Source organism: Zonotrichia leucophrys, chromosome 5, assembly GCF_028769735.1.
Source record: "Zonotrichia leucophrys gambelii isolate GWCS_2022_RI chromosome 5, RI_Zleu_2.0, whole genome shotgun sequence".
NCBI classification, from domain to species: domain Eukaryota; kingdom Metazoa; phylum Chordata; class Aves; order Passeriformes; family Passerellidae; genus Zonotrichia; species Zonotrichia leucophrys.
Window position 1 is genome coordinate 55,567,928 of NC_088175.1, and position 26,042 is coordinate 55,593,969.

General features: G+C 44.6%; 1 protein-coding gene across 8 annotated transcripts in view; it reads left to right on the forward strand.

Moving 5' to 3' along the window:
• Positions 1–4,859: 4,859 nt before the first annotated feature.
• The window catches only part of BMAL1 (basic helix-loop-helix ARNT like 1), a 52,561-nt gene continuing 31,378 nt past the window's right edge, over positions 4,860–26,042 (forward strand). For 5 of the 8 annotated variants that reach the window (XM_064715750.1, XM_064715754.1, XM_064715755.1 and 2 more), the window contains exon 1: positions 4,958–5,085. The gene's annotated coding sequence lies outside the window, so the exon portion shown is untranslated. Of the gene's footprint in view, positions 5,086–26,042 lie in introns of all 8 variants that reach the window. The other 3 variants (XM_064715752.1, XM_064715758.1, XM_064715751.1) reach the window with 3 other exon arrangements.

Consider the following 26,042-nt stretch of genomic DNA (forward strand, 5'->3'; position numbering starts at 1 on the left):
AGCAGCCAACTCTAGGTTTGTGTGTGATGCATTAAAAAAATCAAAGCAATAAATATGGTGTTGACTCAAAATTACTCCATGAATGAACTCTAGGAAACATTTTAACAAAATCCCTGGAAAAACAAAACAAAACAAAACAAAAAGCTGTTATTTGAAAAGGCTGTAGCCTTTTAGAATTTTCAACTTAATATTTTATATTCACTAAAATTTTCTTAGCATATTTACAGTTTACCATGTCTTCTTCGAGTTCAGCCTTCCAGACTTTGAAATACAAACTCAATTCCATATATTTTTAATGAAGCAGAAACTCTGAAGTGCTTTTAACCTTCATTAAGGCCAAATCCACATAAAGACAGAAATTCTTTGTCCTGAATCTTCTGTAAAGATCGAAAATATAATGCAAAGAAGTACTTAGAATTTCTTAATTCCCTGGCTTCAGCCTCATTTTCCTCCTCAGATTCTTTTTCCTGTTCCTGCTATGCTGCCAGGCAGTTGATTGCCAACTCCTGGGAATTCCCATGGAGTCTCTGAATATTAATTGGTCTTCCCATAGACCACAGGGCTGAAATCAATGGGTTGGATAAGAATCTTCTCTTTTTGCCTGAAACAAGCTTTTAGCCCTTTAAATTGTGATAAAGGCCAGGAGGAAGAGGGATGGGTTTAAAAAAGCTCAGAAGGAAGCAGGCACATGAAAAAGTCAATATTTATTGCTTTATATTTATGGAATTAATGCTCAAATGTGGAAACATTGTGGTAGGAGGTACACCCTTTAAAGCAGCAAGTGTTTATTCAAACAAAAGCAGGAAAACATAATATTCCCCTGGCTTAGGTTTTGTAATAACTCAAGAATTTGATGAACTGGGAAAAGAATGAGTCTGCAATAGAATATTTTGATAAAACCTTTATTTTGAAGAGGTCTGAGCGAGCCACACAGGAGCTGTGACAGACCACAGTCAACGGGTCACCACTGTGTGATTTTTTGCACCAGTCTGCAAACAATCCAAGCCAAAGTTTGCAGCTTCTTCTGCCCTCACCACTGGGTTGAAGCAAGGCACCAACTCCGTGTGACAGGGTCAGAAATAACCCCAATAATCTCTGGAGGTTTTAATGTACAGACAGAACAAGAGATCCAGACATTCAAATTAACTCTCGATTATTTTCTGTGAGCTTTGACTTCTCAAAGAAGATACAAGATCATAGCTTGTATGTCTAGAGAGAAATGGAGGAAGAGGTTGGATAAAAGGGTAAGACAGGTTAATCAATCAGTATTAATCAGTATTTCCAGTAATTAGTCAGTATTTCCATGGCTGGAAACCTATAAACAAAGAGCAGCTGGTTAAAATGCTCTGAAGCAGTTGGATCCACAGCTAGGTGCTAAAATAGATATCCTATCTTGCACATATTTTGGAAGACACTAAAAAAACAAACACATATAATTGCATCTTCAAACCCTTTCACAAAAATTCACCCTCCAAAGACTCAGAGATCTGTGAGTCCTCTGTGCCATGAACTGGGGTCATGTATCATGTTTGAAAGAAAATAAAATAAAAACATCAAAGAACTAATTTGGCTGGTTACTTGTGAACTTCTGTGGGTGTTCCAGAGATATATCAAGACTGCCTGAAGACAACCCAAAAAAATCCAAACACAAAAAAATAAAACCTATCAGGTTTTGAGTGATCAGCTGAGAAACCAGAATCCTTTTTCTACAGGGAAACAGTTATCTAGATTTAAAAACTTGCAGATTCTCAAGTGAAACCACTGATATGGCCTTATCATACCTTAGGTAGGCTGCATTTAACAGAGATCATATCTACCATTCTTCTTGACACAAAGTCAAAATCCTAAAACCTGGAAAGCTTTTACTGTAGCATTCAAATGTCAACACGGTAATCAGTTGGAACATGAGCTACATTCTCCAATATTCTATTAATAAACCACAATTTGCAGTATAAATGCCACATAGCACACCCTTTTCCTGCTTTTAAATTGTCATTGTAAGCCAAACATGAGTGTAAATGTTGGTGTTTAAACATGGTGTAACCATTAACATATTAACACAGCTAAGCAGGCAGGTCTGCCTAAGACCTAATGAACTACATTCTTAGAAGGAAAAAGCATAAATTCTGAAAATGAATCAGGTGAGAGCTGCATGGATGAGGAAATGCTTCAGCTCTTGTGTCAGACACACAGTGCACAGTGCCCTGAGCTGAGCACACAGCTGAGCTGGTCTGCCCAGCAGCTCCCACGATTTTTGGGGTGCTCTACTTCAAGTGCTCCCTCAAGCACCTTGCAAGGAGAAAATGTTCCACCTTTGGTCAAGCTTCACCTCTCCTGTTCGCCTTTTGTCTCTTGAAAGGTGTGGTGGAAGGGTGGTGCAAACTTTTTTGGTGTCAGGAGCTGAACTGGGTCTCGTCAAATTTAAAATTGTTGTTTCTTAGCTCCTCACCTTTAAAATTTCAAGGTATAAGATGCCTGATTCACCTGCAGATACAAACTGCCTGCACTGACCTGACAATCTATTTCAAGGGAAGTCACAGAACACAGGACTGATCATTATACGGTGAAATTGGGAATTTGATGAACCAGATGCTGTTATTTCCTTTAATATCTCACGAACAGAAACTACGGTGTGAAAACAACCCAAAACAATGGCTCACTGGGAGATCTGACATATGGCCTGCTAAGCTGCTCTCCCTCAGAAATAGCAAAAGATCATTACTCTTGGCATCATTCCCTACAACAGGCACTGGGCTCATTAAAACAGACACTATGTGATTGACTCCATAAGGAAGATTATTTCTACGGATGGGTGGAAACAATGAGCAAAACTACAAAGGCTGAGTTGAAAGAAGTAGTCAAGGAGACTTCTCCACCTCCATAACTTCTGTGCACTGAAACAAATCAAAGCAGCACCATTTTGCTGGAAATAAAAGGATGCATCTTCTCCTCTCTCTTCATGGTGCACATTTCCATCCCGCTCATGTACAGCGTTTCACTTATCTCGTTCTGCTGGAGGGTTTCTCCCGAGTAGGAGTGCCCTGATGTGAACAGTTTGTATCCAGCAGGGGCCCCTTGTTGCCTGTGTTTAGTCCCCGCTCAGTGAGGTGGAAAGGAGCTGTTGATGCTGTCCCGGCTGAGCCCACATCCCGTGCAGGTGGATTGGGATAACCACAACCACGCCGTGCTGCAATCCGCTCTGCCCCGGTGATGTTACCCTGGGAAACGTAAACCAAACCTCTGGGACGTGGCATCACAGCACAGGAAATGTTAAGACAATGAGGATGTGGCAATGACAATCTGATGCAGCGATCACGCAATCACATTTAGCAAATATTTGCATTTGAAAGCAGCAGCACCGCTGTGATTACGCTCTTGCAACACATCCCCTGCGCGCTGCTGCGTGGATTGGCTAAATTTAGACCGGAGCATGGTGAGGTGGATGGCTTTACACACTCACTGCTGGCCTTTTGCACATCTGAACAGAACCAATGCCCTGAGCAGCTCCAGCAGTGTGCCCCATCAGTGCCAGCATCGCACACCGAGCCCAGCTGGAGGCCGAGGGCTCCGGGGCGCGCTGTGTGAATGCCCTGGGGTGACGCTGTGATGCTTGTATCCCCATTTGTGTGTTCTGTTCATGCTGGATATCATGTTCTGTGCCTTCAGGACTGGCTCTGAAGAGCAAATGTTTTGTTTTGGTTTTGCTATCAGCCACTCCCCCACGGCTGGTGGGACACACACACAGGGCAGTGCATGGTGCTGCTTTTGCTTTGCTTTTTGCTCTTGCTCTTTGCTTCTGCTGGTTAGTTTAGCTAAGCAGCCCAAATTTTCCCTGGGCTGTTTCTCCTTTCCCTTTTTTGGGCCTACCCGAGCCTGCTCCGCACTGGGCCCTGGGAACCCCGAGAGTTTGCACCTTGGGCCTAGCGGGGCCTGCTCTGGGCAGCAGCTGCCCCAGCACTGGAGGGACTGATAACAGAGCAACCACCCCCAAGAGAGACTTTCTGAATTTGTCATCTTTTTCAGAGCTGTGACAGAGTGGGGTCACCTGGTATTGTTCATTCTGTGTGCTGGGGGTGCTGTGCCTGTTAAATAAACAGGTTCTTTCCACTTCTATCCAAGGAATCCTTCCCGACCTGGTTGGGGAGAGGGGCTGTGTGGGTTTGCTTTCTGGAGGAGCCCCTTTGGGAGGTTTTCTCCCAAATTTGCCCTAAACCAGGACGGTGACCCAGCACGGCGCCCCGGCAGGGAGCTGTGACCCCGCACACCCCAGGCAGGGCTGGGCAGCACCGGGGACCGGCGGCGGGGCTGAAGGGCCCCATGGCCACGCTCAGGCAGGGCGGCTCGAGGGCCGGCGGGTCCCAGCACGGCACCGCTCCCCGAGGCACCGGGCCGGGGTCCGGGCCATGTTCCACCGCCGAGGGAAGGAGGGAGCGGAGGCGCGGGCGCGGCGGCCACGCTGGGGCAGCGCCGCCATGACCTTCACACCTCGGCGCGTGACGTCACGGCCGCGGCTGACGTCACGCGGCGGTGACGCAGCGGCTCGGGCTTGCCCCTGCGGAGGGGCGGGCAGCGGGCGGCGGCGCCGCCGGAGCAAGCAGCGCGGGCCAGGCCGAGCCCTCCCCGCCGTCTCGGGCACACACGCCCCGAACCCTCGCCGACCCGGCCGCCACCGCCACATCCGGGTCCCGGCGGCGCCCCCCCGCCGCCCCTCAGCCCCGCCCCTGGCCGGGGGGCGGGACCAGGACCCCGAGTCGCTCTTCCCATTGGCCAGGGCCGCGGGGCCGCCCGGGGATTTGCCGGCGCTCGGGGGGGCGGGCGTTGCCCGCTCGGCGGCCGCCCATTGGGCGAGGCTGGCGCGGAGCCGCTCTGCCGTTGGCGGGCGGGCGCGTCCGGTGCGGGGCCGGGGGAGGGTGCCATTGGCTGGAAAGTAGGTTAGTGGTGCGCCGTCGGGTGGCAAGCCAGGCGGAAAGTAGGTCAGGGACGGGGGCTGCCTGCGCCGGGCGTGCGGCGCTGCCGGGGGGCCGCGACCCCCGCCCGCCCTCCCTTCGGCCGGGCGCGGCGCGGCGAGGGGCGCGCGGAGCCGCGGTGAGCGCCAGGGGCGGCGGGCGGGGGGCGCCGGGGGCCGGGGCGGGGGGGCGGGGGCAGCGCGGCCCCGGCGGAGCCGCCGCCCCCGGGGGCCGCGGGAGTCCCGGGAGGGGCCGGGGGCGGCGCGGGGGGACCCGGCCCGGGGGATGGCGGCGCTGGGACCCCCCGGCGGCCGTGCCGGGCTGTGTCTCCGGGGGCCGGGACCGCGGCGGGGGCCCCGTTACGGAGCGGCCCCGGGGCGGGCTGGCCCGGCGGGGTGGCGGCACCGGGGGGGACGGGGCTGGCGGGCGGGCCCGGGCCCGCACTCGCGGAGGGCAGAGCCGGGCCGGGGTCCCGCTCGGGCAGGGGCGGTCGGGGCGCTGGGGGGGCGTGCCGGGCTGTGCCCCCTCCCCGGTGCGCGGCTCGGGCCGCCTCACGGAGGGCACGGAGCCCCTTCCCGGGCCTGCCCAGCGGGGCCGCGGGGTCGCCGCTCCGGGATGGGGAGGCCCCGTGTGGAAGGCGGGAGGATGGCGGTGCTCGGGAATTCCCCGTTGCTGCGGCGCCCTGGCCCGTCCCGCCTGCGGGCAGGTGCCGGCCCGGGGCCGCACGGAGCATCCCGGGGCTGTTCCCGGGGTTCCCGGGACACCTGTGCGCCCTGCCTGCCGCAAGGGAAGGAAGGGTTTCCTCCGGCAGGGAACGGAACGCCGGGGCGGCTTCCCGAGAGCCGCGTTTTGCGCTTGGGGAGGCAAGGGAATCACTTGGCGTTTGGAATTGCTGAGGTCTCTGTTACTCCAGTGCCTCGGTGACAGCAGTTTTGGGAAGGTTTTCGTGCTTGAAAAACAAGGGTGAAGGAACAAGTGGGTGTGTTTTCTTGCCTTGCAAGCAAATATGCCTACTGGAATTTTAAAGTATTTCCTTAGTGCGTGAGCTAGAAAGGGTCAGCTGCAGAGTGTGATCTAATCTCACAAAATTCAATCTTCCAGTAAAATTTTTTTGTTTTAAATTCTGGAACTTCAACATTCAAAATACTATGTTTCTTTTTTAACATACTCATAATTAAAGTACCTGTCCTGCCTGTTTATATCTTTTTTTATCTAAAGGGCTTTTTAAATGTGAGTGGCTGATAATACACAGGCTGCAGCTAAGTCTGTAAGGGAGAAAAGAAAGAGTGTTGGTTCCAATTAAGTATTAATTCCAGCTAACTGTCTCCGTAAACGTTCTTGCAGAGGGCTGAGGTTAAACTCTGCCCTCTCCATAATGTATGTTTTGTATCCTGCAGGAATATGCAAATGTAAATAGCTCTTTGAAGCATCAGGAACTCCAGACCTCTCTCTGGTTACTCTAAACCACAGCTGCTTATTAAGGAGAAAGCCACAGAAGTCAGGAGGAGTAAAGCCTTTGTGCTTCTCATGACCATTCCTGGGCTTTTACCCCTGCTTGTAGAAATTGAGGGTGTAAAATAATCTACAGCCACAGCATTTCATTGGGTTTTATGCTGTTTTATCCCATATCCTCTTCCACACCGTGCGTTTCCACTGTGTCTTTGGATGCCAGCTGTGGAAGATCAAGCTGTGTAACAGAAGTTCCTTGGGAGAGCAGACAAGCGAGAACATGAGGAAAGCTGCTTGGTTGGGTGTCAGGAAGCTCAGGTGGCTGGAGCTGGGGTCCCCCCAAGCCAGAGCTGGAATTGGGGGCTGCTGCCACGTCCCTGTCACCCCGTGCTGCTCTTGGGGAGCCTTCAGGGATGTGTTAGGAAGGTGATGTCTGTAGGGGGGCTTTAAAGGAGAGTTGGTTTTCTCCTGCTCTCAAGGGTTCTTTTGGGCAAGCCAGGAGTGAGAGCAGAGAGCATTCACTGGGTTGGTTTGGTGGAGCTTAGAGTTGCACAGAGTCCTTTGAGGCTGTGATGGCAAAGCTGAGACTGTGAGAGCTGCAGGTTTTCCAAGGGAATTGATAATAATTGATACTTGAAATCCCAGGAGACCTGCAGGTTATTTAGTTTGCATGAGTACAGAAGTGCTGTTCCCATGCTCAAATGTAACATTTGAAGCTGTTTTCTGCACGGGGCCGTTGCCTGTGTTGTTGTATTTTGACAGAAGCTACAGGAAAACCTGAAGGAATACATCATTGTTAAGTGAAACAAAGTAAATTTGGTGCATCCTGTCGTGACTTTCAGTTCTGTAACCTGCATGCTTTTCATTCTTAACCTTTACCCTCAGCTTTCTATTTCTGAAAAAGGGAAGAAAAGTAGCAAAAGGCAGCTGCTTGTATCCCCAAGTGTCAGGAAGTTCTCTGAAGTTAGTTGTCTTCAATAAAAGCTGTATAAAGGCATATCATGTGCAAATGACTGCAAAGAGAAGCCCAAAATAACTACATAATTTTAATCTTGTGTAGCTTTTTTATTCTCTCTAAGTTTACAGAATGCAATATTTAAGCTTTCTCTATTTACTTTGATACAGTAAACATGTTTTGAAACTTTAATTTTTGGCTGTCATCATATTTTGAGAGCTTCAGCCTGAAATAATTGATTTTGATAAATGCAGTCGCTGACTGGATGATGCTGACTGGAACTCAGTTACCAACTTTTGAAATCTGGTTATTGAACATTTCTGCTTCTGAACTCACAGAAATTACAATCTGGTGCTCAGGTGTTGCATGGTTGAAAGTCAAGACATTGAAGCAGAAAAATTCTGCACTAAAAAAATTCCGCACTAAAAAAATCAGAAGGCTTTTCTCTCTAAGAGTTGGTGTATTGGGTTATTTAGAAAGCCTGTTTAAGTTTTGAGGGTTTTTTTTGTGTGAGGAAGAAATCTCAGTTAATATTATGCAATTAGTTTTATTTGTGTTTAATGGCTCTGAACCTTGTCAGATAAGCTGGGATGTCTGTTACATGGAATGGGGTGGGTATCAGGGTAACTCAGTGCCATTAACTGCATTTGGCACCTGCCTTTTTACCTCAATTTGTTGGAAATGTGCAGTAAGGCTACTTATCCAAGGCCCAGACTTCATCTCCTTGGAAACCTGATCTTTCACCAGATGTTGAGAAATGTAATTTCTTTTTTAATCCATTCTGCAGAAGAATACAGATCAAAACAGCATCTCCAGGCTTTGTTAGTCTGGAATATTAATTACCAAAAAAAATAGTCTGACATTTCAGTCTCTGCCCCAAAGAAGATTGATAGTTTCTGTTGTGTTCGGTATTATTTCAAATTTATTTTAGCTGATGCTCAAGTTCCTGGTTTATGGTTTAATTTGATTCAAGAGCTGCCTGATAGTGGGTTTTTCATGAATAAAGTACAGGATTGTTTGAGGAGCCATGCCTGCAAGGTTTGTCTTCCTTCACTCTCTGCTCAGGTCACTTGCAAAAAGATATTTCTTAGGCAGCACATGGAGAATTTGTAACCTTTTCAGTCTGCTGCCATTTGAGAAGCTGTTATTCAATGTGTGCTGTGTCAGATGCACTTGTGGGTCAGCTGGAGCTGTGCTGGAGTTTCCTGGGCTGGCTTGGGCAGGAGTGGTGCCAGGAGCTCCCAGAGAGCAGGAGATCTCCTGGGCACCATGGGCAGAGAGAGCTCAGCAGGCATCTCCTGGGGCCAGGGGGCTGATGGCTGGAGGCTTTGGGGTGCTTTGGGTGGGATTTTGGGGTGCTTGGGGCAGGATTTTTGGGGTGCTTTGGGTGGGATTTCCTTGTGTTTGAGGTGGGATTTCCTTGTGTTTGGAGTGGTTTTGGGTGGGATTTTTGGGGTGCTTTGGGTGGGATTTCCTTGTGTTTGGGGTGCTTTGGGTGGGATTTTTGGGGTGCTTTGGGTGGGATTCCCTGGTGTCTGGGGTGCTTTGGATGGGATTTCCTTCCACCTAGCAATTCTCAGGTGCTCCTTCAATTGCTGCCTTTTGCCTGAATTCCTTTCTGTGTCAGCTAAAAAAATAAGTGAATGGAATCCATGTATTTAAAAAAAATTGAATGTATTCTTGATACAGAACACTCTAAAATGTTTATTATCCATTTGGGATTGATGCAGGATTTCAAGGGTGAATGAAATAAGACTACCAGAGAGCTCAGAAATCACTATTATTCTTGATCTCAAATTCTTTTTATCTTGGAAACTTCCTTAAAGTGCCTTTACCTTTTATAATTTGCCTGGTCAAAATGGACAAAATCAAGAAGACTGGTAGAAATTTTTCCATAATACTGTACTGCAGAATATTTGTCAGGTGAAGTGAGAAGGAAAAGTTACTTCCTGGAAAAAATAAAGCTAAGAAACTTTTATTTTAACTTTTTTCCTTTTTTTTTCTTCTTTTGTAAGGATGTTTTTTCTGTCTTCAAAGCTGTTATTTTATCGTTTCCTTGAACTGGTTTGGTTGGGTTTTCTTTTCCTTAACTTGTTGTGAATGGATTTCTTTGTCATCTGTGGATTGTTTTTTTTTTTGGAGCATTACACAATTTAGGAGTTCAGTTCCAATTTGAAGCAAAATGATCTATTAAAATATCAAAACTTGCATCCTTTATGTTGTGCAGATGCATTGTAGTCTTTGAGAGTGGCAGCAAGTTGGCTTTGGTTTGAGTGCTACTGATATTTTTATCTTTCATTCAAGGACTTCTGATAATTGTATTTTAAATCTCCTTGAGTTTTGGGCTTTCTGCTGCACTTTGGCTTATTAGTTTTTATATATAACCTTGGAAAATCATATTTATTTTACCCATAGACTTGAATGGCCTGGTCATTTTTCAGGGATAGAATCTGTGGTCTAGAATAGATTGCAAAAAAAAAAAAACCAAAAATCAGATGTTTGTTTTGGAGGTTTATATTTTTTCAACCTGGTCTTGAGCAGGTTGCAGTTTCCAGTTTGAAGTTCTAGAATTATTGACTAAGAGACAGGAGGCCCATTTATTCCTCTGTTTCCTTTCCCAATGTGTTGTTGCCAAGGCATTTCATATAATCTTGGCATTTGCAAATTGGGTTTTTTATTGATGAAATTAATTCAGTGAGTTAATGGGAAAAAGTCAGTGTCAACACTGTGCCCTCAATGTACTTAAGAATATTTTGGTGTTATAGTCATGGCCCAAATTCATAAATCCAGAAATTTGCATATGTTTGTGATCTTAGAAGGCTCTGATACCTGGAATAGCTTTTTTTCCTTATCAATCTGATAAAGTCCCAGAATATTAGGCAAATTTGCTGCCCTAAAGTAACATTTTACTGTGTTTTTAATCTATACCAAATTTACTACAGCTTGGAAGTTTCTAGTACAAATAGTGTTGTTTTCTTCCTGTTTTTATAGAGTTTCTTCTTTATTTTTTTTCTTATTTTAAAATATATTTTCACTGCAATGACCAAACCAGCCTCTGAATATTGTAGTTTATTTTAGAAACCTGTCAAGTCAGGTTCAGTGACTTCTTAGAGGGGCTTGTCACATAAAACATTAGAATTGCTGGGAAATGTGTTGTAATTATAGAACAATCTGTTCAAAATGTTGTCAAATGCTTTCTATGCAGTTTGGGTCCAAATTCTAGAAGTACTAGAAGTGATTTGTGCTTTAGAAATACAAGGCCAGCAGTTGGATATTCCTGTTTTAAGTAGAAAGATAAAGAGTTCATGCTAGTTTGGGTTCGTGTTGGGATTTTCTGTTTCGCTTCTGGTAGAAATTTTAGGAGTTTTATGTAAATACATTTTTCTCCCTCTGAGACATGTGTAACTTGGTCAGCTTGTCTGGCCAGGAGACAGTCTGAAGAGAGATGGGTATTTCCCTATTAGAGCATTTTAAAATCTAGTTCAGTCTGTTTAAGCTATCCCAGCTGGCAATAATGAGATCTCAATTACTCTACTTGGCTTTATTTGTTGAATGAGGTAATTCCTGTCCTCATTTATCTGACTTGACCATGAGACTCTTCCATAGCAAATGCCTGCTTTATTTTCCTGGCTGGAGTGGCTCTTTATTTGTCTTACTCAAATGCTTTTGTCATTATCAAGAATAAGATAATGAGGGGAAAAAGCCCAGCAGAGGAGAAGATTACTGCAGTCAACTATTGGAGAAAGTGTTTCTACATTCCCATTCCTGGTGGGGATTATCAACTCACCATTTTAGAGCAAATTTTAACAACTGGATGCAGCTTTTCTGACTGTCCTTTCTGGGTGTGCTTCTCCCAAGAATTCTGCTCTGACTGATGGATTTTTGCAGGTTTTCAAGGAACATGTGGGAAACAGGGCAGGATCATCAGGGCTCTGCTCTGGCACCTTGACAGGACAAAATGCTGGGGTTGGTGCCCAGCAGTTTGGTTTGTAATGACACATGAGTCCTTTGCATCATCTGGGGACAGCAGTTTTGATGCTCATTGGGACTGGGTTGCCATGGTCAGTGCTCCAAGCTGACAATTTCCATCTGTGTATCCTCTGTGGTGCCATTTATGCTGGGGCAAACATCCAGGCCTGGGCAACCTGCTGGGTAAAAAGTGGAAAAAAGTCAGTGTCAACACTGTGCCCTCAAAAAGCTGAGTATTTGCCCACAAGAGTGATTTGGGATTGCTGATGCCATACAACTTGTGGCTTCATAAACATTTCTGCTTTTGTGGGTTAGGAAACAGCTCCCAAAGTGAGGATTCCTGAGGGAGAGGTGGGAGAGGCAGGAAGTGTGAAGAGTGCTGTTTTAAATGTGTTACACTGCAACCTTCGTGTGTATTTTTGGATTAAGCTCTGTTGGGTCATTTCTTTCATAAATCTACATAAAAACTTGATGAAAAAAATCTGGCTTTGGCACTGAAACCCAGAAGGCAGAAAAATAAGCAACTTCTTGCTTTCATCTCTGGAGCTATACAGTGGAGCTGTTCAGTATTTATTGTGCCATTTTAAACAAATTCTCATTTATAACAAGGAAGAGTAACTCAGGCAGACCTCTGACTCTTTTCCCTTTCCCCTTGCTGGCCCATGTGCCTCTGGGTTTCCAGATGGACAAATATAGAAGTGTTTCAGATACACAAATCTCTCAGGAGCTCATTCACCACCATCACCTGACTTTGCCAGAGCTGAACACTTGCGTGTCCAAGTTGTTGTCAAACTGATAATTTATGTAAAATTGGCAGAGGCCCAGCAATGTCTCCAGTTAAACTTGCCAGGGAGTCTGGAGGAAGTGGAATATAGGAAAGAAACTGAGGGGAAGATGATTTTTTTTCCAAGACAATGCATGGTCTGAACTCCATTAATTGTGCACACCTCTGCTGCCTTTGAGGAAGGGACATGTTTGTGTTAAAAAAAAAAAAAATATATATAGAAAGTTGCTGTTTAAGAGTGATTCTCAAACTTGGCATAATTTGAGAATCATTCACCTTGCTGCCAGTTGGTTTAAATGTTCTGTTTTCAAGAAGCAAAGCTTTCTAAAACCTACCCAGACTTCCATTCAGAGAAATATTGGCACCATGGTTTGTTCTTGATGTTCTTATCAAATAGCTGTTCAGGAGAATTGTTCTTGTGTTCAGTGGCATGAAACACTCTAAGACTGTAATGTGCCCTTATTAAAGAGATTTACTAAAAATTTTGAACTTTATTTAGAATATAAATGGAATGTAAGACAAAGTTTAACTCAGCAGATAACAGGATAATTCATGCCTTCTACTTGAAGTGATTCTAGTTATTTTTTCCCTAGAGCATATGAACATTATTAAAACCAAATAGTTGCACACCTTGGAAGGAAGCAGAACAAAAAAAATGTCTTCCATGTAACAAAAAAATGATCAAAAAATGCCCTATTGGTACCTCACTAGAGACCCAGGTAGTGTTGTAGCATATTGATGATCATTATTCCATATTTTAAGATTCTTAAAGTTCCTTTAAGTGCTTCAATTAGCGTTGCAGAGGTCTTGCTGCTTTTTAGACCAAATGAACGTGCCTTTTAGAGCAGGATTTGCTCAGGCAAGTGCTTAAGCCTCCATGGATTCATTCATGTTGTGCTGTAACACTTGTGTAATCTACTTTCTTTGGCACACATTTCGGGTGCATACTTCTTATTTTTTAAAATAAATATTTGGTCGCTCATCCAACTCACCCTCTACTTTTAGGATATTTCTGTGGCTTGCTATTTTCCTGTAGCCCCAAAGCCACTGGAATGATGGCGTCCCTTGACAAACCTGGAAAAATACTGCTCTCTGTTATTTGTCAATGGAACCTATTTTTCCATGTTTCTGTTGAATTTTGTTTGGTGACTTTGGAAGGCCTGGTAAGTGGTGTCTCAGCTGGCCTCTGACTTTATTTACAGACGCAGGCACTCAAGAATTCACCCTTGGAATTGCCTGTGTGTGGCTCTGTCCTTTTGTCTCAGCTCTGTTTGTTCTTTGGTGCGTGTGTGTTGCGTGGCCGTGACGATGTTTGGAGCGATGCTGTGTTGGCAACCAGGTCACACAATAACACCAGGGCAGCTTCTCAGGTTTGCCTGCAGGAGTGGCTGCCAAGTGGGTTTCAAAGACTTGCAGGAAGCAGAAAAAGAAACTTCCCTGCCCTTTCGACACCTGGGAGACTCTTGGTGCACTAGCTTAAAGGAGAAACATTAGGGATGAGTACAGCTAACTTTGACTGGGTTTCTAGCAAACCTCATTGTGTGTTGCAGTGAAGGGTTAGGTTTTCACCTCCAAATACAGCCCAGCATAGCCCTGTAACTCCTCCCTGTGACGGAATTTGGCTGAGTCTTTGTTTGGCAGCAGCCCGTGAGTTTCTCTTCAATCATCCCTCACGGTGCAGTTCTGTATTTTCCACACATCCTTCCAGAAGTGGACTCATCCCAATCATTTCCACATGTGAGCTTTTCCTTGTTTTCCACCCTTCCAAGGGCTGCTCACATTGTTCCTGGTGGCTCCTTGTGCAGTGCTCTGCTTTTATCTTCACAGTGTTCACATTCCCACTGCTCAGGCTGTGGGCATCAGTCATCTCAGTGCAGTTGGATTTGACTGTTCCTTGTGCCATCCCAACCCAGAGCAATGTTCCTTAATCCTAACTGGAGTAACATTCATCCAGAATGTCTTTCTTGAAGTCTAAAAGTCTTCCTTGACTTGTTGGTGGTGGGAGATGGATTTCACCTGGGTGCTGATTAAACAGCCTTCTACAAAAGGAGCAAATTTATCCAAAGCAGCAGCTCACAAACAAAATAAATACATTTCAGAGTGTTTCTTGAATGCCTCTATTACCCTGGAGGCTTTGTAGGGCTACTTGAGCTGTGATCTGCCTTTGAGGGTTGACCTGTGTGCTCCCACAGGGGAAGTTAAATGACACTCACTGGTGAGCTCATCATCTCTCCCCTCCACTGCACAGTGCTGGTATCTGTTTGACTTCTGAATCACCAAACTATCATTACTCAGACTTGTAGCTTTTTAAAAAATTACTTCTCTACAAGATTAGGTTTGATCTATTCTGTATCTGTGAGCAGTTCAGTGTGGGGTTAGGTAAGCGCCAGTGCTGTATGGGAGTACCCAGCTGAGTGCTGAAGCCAGGAGGTTAAAAGCTAGCAGTTAGAAAGGGTTAAAAGGTTAGATTTTCAACTTCTCAACTAATGAAATAGTGTGAATTCTGTCTTCTGAATCTCCCAAAGAGGAGTGTGTGCTGCACTGTACAAACCCACCTAGCCCTGTATTAAATAAACTATCAGACTGATTCATGGTTAGTGTGTGTGAGCTGAGTAAGGATTAGTCAGGAGCGTTGATTCTGGCAATTTCCACTTGGCTTCCTTGAGAAATTCGTGTGCCCTTTCTAACTGCCCTGAGCCCTGTTCTGTATGTCACACTTGCAAGAGGAAGTGACTGAGGGTGGAAGGGCTTTATTGACCGGCAGTTCCCAGGGCAACACTGGAGAGGTGCACAAAAGAATCCGTGCCTTGGTAAACAAGGATATCAAGCTGGACTCAAAGGGAGGCTGATCTATGTAGGATGTTAATTATGTCATGGCTTTCATACTGTCTCAGACTTGATAAAGTGTGAATGGAAAACTGAAAGGAGTTCAAGGAATGAACTGTTTTGCAAACATAAATTTAGTGTCAGATCAAAGGAGCACAACTAAACTCATTGAAAGGAGGAAAAAGCAATTCAGTGCATTAATCCTTCAGTCAATGAGCTGATAATGTTATCTGGTAGGAGAAAATGAGATGAGGTTTAATAGCAGATAGGTGACTTAGTGACATTCAGGCTAGAACAGTTAGAAGTTAGGAGCAAGGAGAACTAAGCTTTGGAACAGAAAAGGTGGGAGGCAGGTGAGGGATTCTTACAACACATCAATTCTTGCAGGATATCTTTGTAAAGTAAACTTTGACCTGAATTACAGCATATCAGTGTGTCCCATAAAAGAGTAGATGAGGTTGCCTCCTGTTGCAGCAGAGGAGAGCAGAACACAGGACTGTACACGGGAACAGATATGAATGAATCTGGTATCAGTGTTGAGATAAAGCTTGCCTGCTTATCTGTGCTCTGTGTTTGAGCAGAAGGAAGTGCAAGGACACACAGCTTTTAGCAGGACCTGGAGCAGAGAGAAGGGGACTGCAGAGACTCTTGCAACAAAACAAGTCAAAAGGTTAAAAATACTGCAGGGGCTTCTCGTGTTGTATTCTCTAAAGCATGCATGAAATGTAATACCCATGAGTTTTGTTCAGCAAAGCAAGCACCACTTTTGGTCTGTAATCTTAAATGGATTAAAATATAACAGTTTTTTATTTTGGAGTAAGAATATCAATACCAGTGACAGAATATTCATACCAGTGATTTGCTATAAGGTGAAATTTGGAGCGCTGATACTGGAGGGAGACAGAAGTGGGACAGAAACCTGAGGAGCTCATAGTCATATTTATGAAAACAGAGATGGAGTGATTTAACATGAAGGCAATGAAACTGCCTTTGCATTTGTTAGTTTAATTGCTCAGGGTAAATATTTTGTGTTTAGTCAGTGACTCCAGAATTTAGAGAATATAAATTTAAACTTGTAGGGATAACAAATAAATTCAATGTATGTGGAAGAGGAGACAGAACCTTTGCAGAGAGCTGAAGGGGCTTGAACAGATAAAAAAGCATTTCAGTTGAGCACCAGATGAGTGACTGAAGAAAACATACCTACAGAAAGTGTATGTATTGCTCTATTAAAGTCAAGGCACAATAGTGCATGAGATTGAAGTGACCATTTCAGAAAAGTAGGACTTTTAAAAAAAGCCAGAACTCTTTGTATCTATTGTTTAGTCCATGATCCTTTGAAATATGTGATTCTTTTCTGTTCTAAGCGTTTTTGTCTGGTTGGGTTTTTCCCTGTGTGCAATCAAAGGCCAAAGGTTTGCTTGATGATCTTGGAGGTCTTTTCCAACCTTAATGATTCTATGATCAGTAACAGTTTGCCTGCTTTAGCGGCTCTTTGGCCTCTTTTTTAAAGAGAAATAAGAGTTTTACTCAATGATAGGAAAGCTGTGGCACTGTAGGAGAGGTTTGAGGTGAGTGGGGCAGTGTGTAGGCACTGAAGTGAGGCAAGGTGGGGCTCAGGCCTCCCTTTCTGGTGTTTGTTTTGGGTGCTTTGTGCCTGCTGACTTTTATGGGGTTCCTTGCTCAGTGCTGCTTCAGGAGACTTCTGTGAAAGCTGGATTTGAAATTCCATGTAGGAGAGCAGACACCGAGCATATAAACCTGGCTTCCTGTGTTAGACTGGGTTTTTTCCTGATAAGCTAAGCTTTCACAAACTGCTTTGCTAAACTTGTGATGTCTATTGATTCAGTTCAAATGTTCCACCTGGTGCTGAGTGGTGGTAGGGTGATAATTGCAGGTGAGTTAACTTAAGACACAGCTGTCCTGGAAGGCTTTTTGAGGATGCTGTGTATTTCACACTTTCCCTGTCAGCATGCCGTGTATATCATACTTGTAAATAGCTGCTTTTCCTGCTTCCTTCTCTCTCCCTTGGATCAAATGGAATGTCTGTGCAATGGACACGTGTTTAAGGTGAGCCCCAAACACCCTACAGCCTGAACCTCACTAAAGCCAGCATTTTGAGTGGCTTTGGTTTTGAGGGTTTGCAATTACAGCATTCAAAGTAAGACTTGATGGAGCAAATCAAGTGACAGTTTAGGGAAAAGACATCAGAATATTGCTTGGAAAAAGTTGTATTTGTCTAGCTCAGGATAAGCACAAATACTGCTGTAAAGCTCACAGCAAAGTTTCACAGAACAGCTGACAGAACACCTTAGTGCCAAAGGCATGGCTTTAATTCCTTTTTTAGTCTCTTGTCACTCTTCCCCCAGATTTCCCTTCCAGTACTCCAACAGCCAAGGGCATTCTGTTCAGTGTTCAGTAATTTCCTAATTACAATACATTATAGGTGTCTCTTGGCCTATCAGCTTTTTGCCAGTTTACTTACAAATCTATTTCCCACACTGGAGCATTAACCAAGACTTGAAAATGACACGTGTATCTGTTTTTAATGTGTGTTTCATTACATGTTTTCCATAGAACATTTTAGGAAGTGCTAAGTTGTTGCAGTGTCAGGGTTTCACTGTTGGATTTGGGTTTAACTGGCAGCTAGTGTGACTTCAGGAAAGGAAGCTGCTGAGCTTATTCATGTCAGTGTTTGTTGTTGCTCCACCAACAGAGGGACTCCAATTGCAGGTGCATGTGTGGGGAAAAGTTTTCTTAAAACTGGAAATTTGTCAATAATTTTAGGGTTGCAAGTTTCTGTTTCCTGAGCTGCTCCTACCTCTCTGTGCAGACCACACAAACCACAGGAGCTCCTAGGCCTCCCCTTGCCTGGCAGGGAGTTTCCAGAGCCTTTCCACCTCGTTGTTATGAGCCTTTCAGCCAGGCTCTGTTTGGTGTCCCCATGGCGTTTCAGGAGTTTGTAGATCTTGGTCCTGCCACTTTTCTAAGCAGAAGAGGACCAGTTGATTTCATTGTTCCTTAAGCAGAACTCATTGCCTCTGTTGTTCTGCTGAGTGAAAGTAGAAAGTTTTCCATTTTCTAATAAATTTAATTGCTGGGGATTTGTTGGATGATATCCAAGCCATCCTGTGTTCAGGAGCTGTAAATAATTACAAGCATTTGTAAGTGGTAACTAAGGGACTGCATTATTAATATTTGGCACCAGTCTGCTACTTGCAGAAATAAAATCATCTAAACCTACTGAAGCTTTTTTGAGGAGGAATGTGAACTGTCTAGTGATCCTTCCTAGGTCCATTTGGATCAGACTGTGTGGGTCGTGGAATGTTCTCTTTTGGAATTAAAACAATGGGGTGGAGAAACTTCTGGTTGCAACTGTTCATCAGATGTCCCTTTGCTCTGTGTTGCATCCCTTCTTGATTAGGTGGGGAAGGAGGTTGTTGTGTGGATGGATCTTTGAGTCAAGGGTGAGAAATCATTTTAAAAAAAATCAGGCATGCAGCCTTCAGTTGTATGTAGAGTCCATGTTTAGGGTTGGGTGGCTGTGATTTGTTATGTTGGGTTTTTTCTGAACAGGTTTTCTTCCTCAGTTGCTCATACTTGGTCTTGGCAGGATTTTTTTATCTCTTGGGTTTTTTTATATGTGTGTGTCTATTGCACACACATATTCTTCCCAACTTGCATTTCTGTTATTTTTAATGTGTGCAATGGTTGAGATGTCTGCATAGCAATAGGGATCCCATGAAGTGAACTGCTGGTGTTTCCTGATCATTCCTTTGCCTTTCTAAAGGCTGTCATGGTCTGTCATGGTCTGGGAACTTGAGTCTTTGTTCCAAATACAGCAACAATTTTAAAACTTCTTCAGTTTCAGTTGTAATGTAAAAGTATGCATTCAAACTTGACTGTGGATTTAAATTAGAAATCCTGGATTTAAAAGCCTGTCTGGAAAATGCAAAGTCTGAGGCTTGTATCCAGCTGGATCTGTGGCTGCTGAATGTCACAGGTTTGGAAATGTGGTGGTTCTCAACATCAGTGTGAATGTACAGAGGCACAAAAAAGGAATATGTTGTATCAGCCATTTCTCTACAAGGCTGTGCTATTGCTGTAGGCCTTTCTCAGGAAAATAAAGCTCATACTCCCACTGCAGCAGTGACTGCAGAGTGCTTGGAAATACTCCTCTACTGTGGCTGTATATTAATAACTTGCCATTCACAAAAGAGCAGAGAAAATGTCACAGTGCAGATGTGGATCAGTGGAAAGGTTTCAGCACACCTTGCCTTGCTCAAACCAAGGAGGGATTTGTGTGTTGAAAACAAATCCTGTGGGAGTGCTGAAAATATCTTGAAAGCGCAGGAAGGCTGTAACAGGGATATTTTAACTGCTTACTGTAGTTGGATGGGACATTTCTTCCCTTCCCCTTCTCTGGCACGTCTTCCCCTTGGTCTGAGCTGCTTCTGGGTACATCTGCCCTTTCAGTGAGGCACTGGAGATTTCTGAGCCCCCAGAGCACTGTGCTTTCTCTCAAGTTATTGTTCAGCCTGATGAATTCAACACGCTGGACATGCAGGCTCTGAGGGTTTCAATAAAGTCTCTGCTGGAGTACTGGAAGGGAAATCTGGGGGAAGAGTGACAAGAGACTAAAAAAGGGATTAAAGCCATGCCTTTGGCACTAAGGTGTTCTGTCAGCTGTTCTGTGAAACTTTGCTGTGAGCTTTACAGCAGTATTTGTGCTTATCCTGAGCTAGACAAATACAACAGCAATATTCTGATGTCTTTTCCCTAAACTGTCACTTGATTTGCTCCATCAAGTCTTATTTTGAATGCTGTAATTGCAAATCCTCAAAACCAAAGCCACTCAAAATGCTGGCTTTAGTGAGGTTCAGGCTGTAGGGTGTTTGGGGCTCACCTTAAACACGTGTCCATTGCACAGACATTCCATTTGATGCAAGGGAGAGAGAAGGAAGCAGGAAAAGCAGCTAGGGCTGCAGTAGAAGCCAAGGGCATTCCTTTCAGTGTTCAGTAATTTCCTAATTACATTATAGGTGTCTCTTGGCCTATCAGCTTTTTGCCAGTTTACTTACAAATCTATTTCCCACACTGGAGCATTAACCAAGACTTGAAAATGTATCTTTTTTTAATGTATGTTTCATTACATGTTTTCCATAGAACAGTTTAGGAAGTGCTAAGTTGTTGCAGTGTCAGGGTTTCACTGTTGGATTTGGGTTTAACTGGCAGCTAGTGTGACTTCAGGAAAGGAAGCTGCTGAGCTTATTCATGTCAGTGTTTGTTGTTGCTCCACCAACAGAGGGACTCCAATTGCAGGTGCATGTGTGGGGAAAAGTTTTCTTAAAACTGGAAATTTGTCAATAATTTTAGGGTTGCAAGTTTCTGTTTCCACACAAACTTTAGTGCATACAGCAGTTATGCCATCCTTGTACATTCTCTGGATTTTTTTTTTTTAACCAGATTCTGACTTGTACACTTAAGGAAAAGCTGTGATGCCCTCTTGTCCAAAAAGCACTGGTAGTTCAGGAAAACAAAAATTGAGTCTCTAAGATGGTCTGAAGGAAGAAATGTAGGCATTCACATGGATGTGATTTGACAGCTGATTTTGTGTGAAGCAAAAAGAGCTTGTAAGAAACCAGTGGGGAAAAACGAGCCTGTGGAGGATATGTGAGCTAGAGGAAATGGTGGAGAGGCAGGAGGGTGAGGAAATCCAGCTTGGTTCCAGGCAGGGTGAGAGTTTCTTCCTTTTCCCAGGGCTTGCTTTAGGATGGAAGGGGAAGTGACAGCCTGTTGGCTTTGCTTTGTCAGGCTGGCAGAGTGCTGAGAGCAGGGCTGGCTTCTTCCAGCCAGAGAGGAAATCCAGCAGGACCAGAGGGAATATGCAAACACTGGAAATGAAAGTATCAGCTATAAATAGAACCACCTGTCTTTGCTCCTTCTGGTGACATCTCTGCCCTCTTGTTCCAATGCTTTGTTCCCTGAAGATATAAAGTGTTTAGCTGCAGTTTGGCAGTAGATCTCTGAATGAAAGGTCTGGCATGTGCCAAACGTGTTTGGGTTTGTTGTAGTACTAATATGACTGGAAAACAGCTCTGTGCAATATCTTAAAAAGTATTTGGACCACGTGGTTCAACTCAAAAGAAAACTAGGATTTTCACCTTAATAGATGCACTTCAGAGGCTGAAAGAAGTGAGTAGTGGTTTAATGTATTCAATGAAAAATTGCTGACTTCCCATAATGCATAAGCTTTAAAAGCCAAGCGAGGAGATATTACTTGGGTAGTATTATTCATGGCTTGAATGTATATTCTGGTTTGGATGCCTACAGTGCTGCAGCAAGAGGAGGGAAGGAAATGAGGACCTGACCAAAGCCCAGAAGGACTTGGGGGCTGGAAGCTGGAGTAACTAATGGAGTACTAGGATGGTGCTGTGCCAAGTCACTGATCACAGGGTAAAATTCTACTTTTGACACAAATGAGGAAGTGTTTGCCTAGGCTGCTGATTCATTTTAAAAACATTTCTTTGAACTTCCGAGAATTTTGCCTTCCTGCCACTGAAAGACAACTTTTGACATTATGAACTACAGGAGGAATATTTGCTGGGCTGTGAGGATCCACGAGCTTCACTGAGCTGCAATAAGGAAATTAAATTTGCCCAGATCATATCACAGTCATAATAATACTTACAGTGTACAGCTGGGCTTTATTCATCATCTCTAGATTAGAAGATGTGCATTTAAACAATATGAAACTTATTGTTCTTTTTGGCTAATTAAAGTCTTTAAGACCTGTGTCTAAAACATCTGTCTGCTGTAAACTGGTGCTCATATTTAGGAGCTGGATGAAATGTTGAAACAAAAAGCTGCATCTTTTGGACTGCAAGTGCAAAAAGGAGCCATTCCCAGCTGTGAGTTACTGATTGTAAATTCCCTCTGTTTGTGTAACATGGGGAGTGAGTTAAGTAGCTTACCTACTTGTTATCTTGTATGCTGCTCCTGCTCCAGAAATGTCAGCCCAGGTTGTGTGCAGTCCTCTTACAGAGAAATTTCTAATCTTTTAAAAGTTTTGGCTTTGAAGTCAAATCTACAGTGAATCTTCTGTTGTTGACAGCTCAGAAGTAATGTGTACAACCTGGGAGACTTCACAGAACCACTGCCTCCTCAGCTGAGAAGGTTTTTGTTGTTTTGTGGGCTTGGGTGTGTGTTTCTGATCAAAGCATGCTGGAAGTACATGAGCTATTAAAGAAATCAACTTTGGTTAGGTTTTTCCTTGAAGCCCATTAATGCTGGGTAATTGATTTACCCGCATGGTAGGATGGATTTTCCTGTCTTTCACACACCCTGCTCTGCCTGCCACCCTCTCCAAATCCTGGCTTAGGGTTGGTGAGCAAGGGCTGCATCCTGTGCTTGTGAAACAGCAGGTCCCTCACACATTAGAGGCTGGACCTGGCTTGGAAACTCAGGACTTCAGCTGAGCTTAATTGCAGTAATTGAGGGGGTAGATTTAGTTTGTTGTGCCTCAGTCTGTTTCTTTTAACTCTGTCATTACTAAAAGAACAATTGATTTTGATGTCAAATGAGCAGATTGAAATAACTGGCCCAAAGGACTTAAAGTTTCTGTTGTCTTTTGATTTTAAATCTTCTCATTCTCCCCAGTCTTGAAAATGCAATACCTTGTTTCTTCTCACACATACACAAAATCTTCTGAAAGACTGGAATAAATAAATATTAAATATCACATCCTAACACAGATTTTTGTGAACTTACTTTACCAACATTTAACAGTAGTAGAACCAATTTTTAATGTTACTTTGTAACATTAAAATTCTGGGGTGCTGTGCTGAAAAGCATTTTTGAAGCATTGTTTTAAAGTATGTTGGCTTGGGTGTCTTGGATTGAAATAATTAAAACCTTTCTGACATTGGGCTCAGTCCTTTTTCTACTAGCAGCTGGATTTCTTAGGATGACTGATTTTTATTCTGTTTTATGGAATAATGGCTGTATCCCTTTCCAGTGAAATCAATCTGGATGTTTTCGAGCAGCAGGACCTGCGCTGACTGAGAGTGCATCTTTCACTGACAGATAGACCTGGGTGTCATTCTCAGTGTAACTTGTTTTACTCTGTAGGAGATCATCTGTTTAGCTTACAGGTTGTGTGGCAGCTACACTTTTGTGCTAAAACCCTCCTTTAGTGTATCCCTGCTGGCATTTGAGGTGAAATACGAACATGTGCTCCTAGAATATCTGCGGTGGTGTCAGTGTGCCTGCGAAATGTCACGAGGCACCCGGTGACACCCAGGGCGTGCAGAGCTCTGGGGCACAACTCAGTGAGAGCCCTGCAGTGCTGGGGCTGAGCTCAGGAGTCCTGCAGCACTCCCAGCCCTGCCCTGTGTCTGCTGATGTGAGCACCAGGACTGCTTGGTCAGTGGTCTCTAGAGAGGCACTTTGCTTCGTGTGTAGAGGTTTCATAAATCCCTTCAAGCCTGGCCTTCCAAGAAAGGCAGGTTCCTTTCTGCTCTCCCTGAGGGAAGCAGTTTCTTGGAACCTGAGGAGTGCCTGTGCTGGCAGATGGATTCTTGAAGCAGGCCAAATTCCTTTGGTAGCAGCAGCGTGTTAGTGCTGATTTCCAAGAGTGTGCATCACCACCTTTTCACAAGGGCTTGATTAGTTCCCTTGTGATGTTTCCTTTTGATGGCTGCCCAGAATGAAATATGCAAACAGGGCAGCATAAGCTCACTTCAAAGAATAAGAGCTCAAAGAGTCAAATCTTGGCTGAGGAGAAGCTTACACTAGATCAAGCTATCAGTAATGGTTGCAAACTGGCAAGCTTTGTTGGAACCCTCTTGCAGCTGGGATTCAGTGGGTAGGTAGAGATAGCAGACACTGCTGAGACGTGAGGGGAGATGGAATTGCTGAGATGTGAGGGGAGATGGAATCTCCAGAGAGGGTCAGTGGATAATCAGGGTGCTGGTTCTGATGGAATCTCCAGTGAGGGTCAGTGGATAATCAGGATGCTGGTTCTGATGGAATCTCCAGTGAGGGTCAGTGGATAATCAGGGTGCTGGTTGTGATGGAATCTCCAGAGAGGGTCAGTGGATAATCAGTGCTGGTTCTGATGGAATCTCCAGTGGTTGAGGTCAGCTGGATAATCAGGATGCTGATGGTGTCTCTGGTGTCTCCAGTGAGGGTCAGTGGATAATCAGGATGCTGGTTCTGATGGTGTCTGCAGTGGCTGTTGTGTAGAATTTTAAGCTAGACCTTGAGCTCTGGCACTACAGGTATATCCCAGTCCCCTGTTAAGGAGGGAAAAACTTCATGAACAATACCAATACTTAGCACAGCTGGTCTAAACAGGTTTGATTCGTGGAGGTGACATGGGTTGGCTTTGGTTTTGATCCATTTTTCCTTTTCTGCTTTGAAGGTGATCCATACTTCTATCCACAAGGCCTTCCCATGTGACCACACCACCCTGAAACACATATTTGTCTGCTTCACTGAGGAAAGAGCATGAGCTAGGATTTTTGGAGTATTTAAATTCTATTGGGTTCTCTTTCCAGAACCAGCCTGTTTTCCTTTTCTTCCATGCTGTCTGAAATTTTGTACTTAGAGCTGCAGACAAATGCAGGCCTGGGAGGGGTATCTGAAACACCACATGAGTGTGCTACCATGTAGGGGATCTCTACAGACCAGAGAAAAGGCTCACCAAAAATCTTAGAAAGAACTTAAGAAGTTAACAAAGAAATGCCAAGTCCTGCACCTGGAGAGGAAAAAACCCATGTGTCAGTACAGATTAGGGACTGGATAGCTGGAAAAGAGCTTGGCAGAAAAGATATTGATGGTTCATGAGGCTGCAAGGGTGCCCTTGCAGCAAAGAGGGCCAAGAGCCTCCTGGATTGTGTCAGGGTTGTGCTGGCAGCAGGCTGGGGAAGTGATCCTGCCCATTTACTGAGTGCTGCTGAGACACTTCTGTGTTCTGGGGCTGGTTTGGAGCTCCCCTGTGCAAGAGGAAGTTATTTTAGTTAGCACTCATTCCTGGCTTTGAGGCAATGAGGAGCCCTTTGTTAAAGTAGCTGGAAGTAAAGATTGAGGTACTTTCCCTCATAAAATAGGAACCAAGAGCCCTCTTGGTCTGAGAGTCTCAGTGTTGTGGAAACAAGATAAAATGCATTGTTGTGTGTCTCCATCAGCACTGAGAGAGCCTGAAAGGCTGTAGGGGATGCCATGATGTGCCTGTCCTGCCTTGTCTCAGAGACTCTGCTGATGAGCAGATGCTTTTGGTGTGGGAGTGTACCTGGACAGATTGATCTGCTGAGAAACTGCACGTGGAGTTTTAATTCTGTTTATTGGAGACTTTTCCCCCTCCATGTCAAAATTACTTGTCTTGAGACAGTCATTCATGTTCACACTCAGGTGTTTGTTATTTCTGATCAGTGAAACAGCCTCACTGCTGTGAGTTCTGCAGCTTTTCATTAGAAGGTACAAAATGGCCAACAATCTCTTGGTACAAGGGCTTTTAAGACTGAACTATCCAATTAAGCACTGACACCTGGATTATTTCCCTTTTAACCCAATAACTGATCCCACAGAGCTGCAATGGGGACGTTTCTGCCCAATTACAAAATGCCACCCAAACCCATGGAGAAGGAGGAAGAAGAAGGTGAAGAACAGCCTGCCTCCACCCCAAAGCCTCCATCTTGCTTCATATTTATTTCTATATTCTGAAACCCCAAACTCTGAGTTTTCCACCCTGTGATATTACACACTTCTAACCAACTACACACCCGGAATCCCAGTGCTACCAATCAATTTTGGGAGCCTTCTCCATGGCCTCAGGTCAAATGCAGTGTTCTCTTGTGGGTCTGTGCCTTTCAGCACAGAAAGTTTAAAATTCCCAGTGTTAAGGATTCCAACAGAGGGGCATGCTGAGGACTCAGTGGTGAAAAGGTGACCTCAACAAACACAGCAGGGTAAAATCCCTTTGCACCACAGAGTGTGGTGAGATGCAGCTGCATGTGAGAGGAAGCCACTTTTTCTGGAAGTGCAGAGTGATTGGAAATGCTGTTAGGGTGCCATTAAAACCAAACAGTATCAATATCTTGGGAAGGTAGGA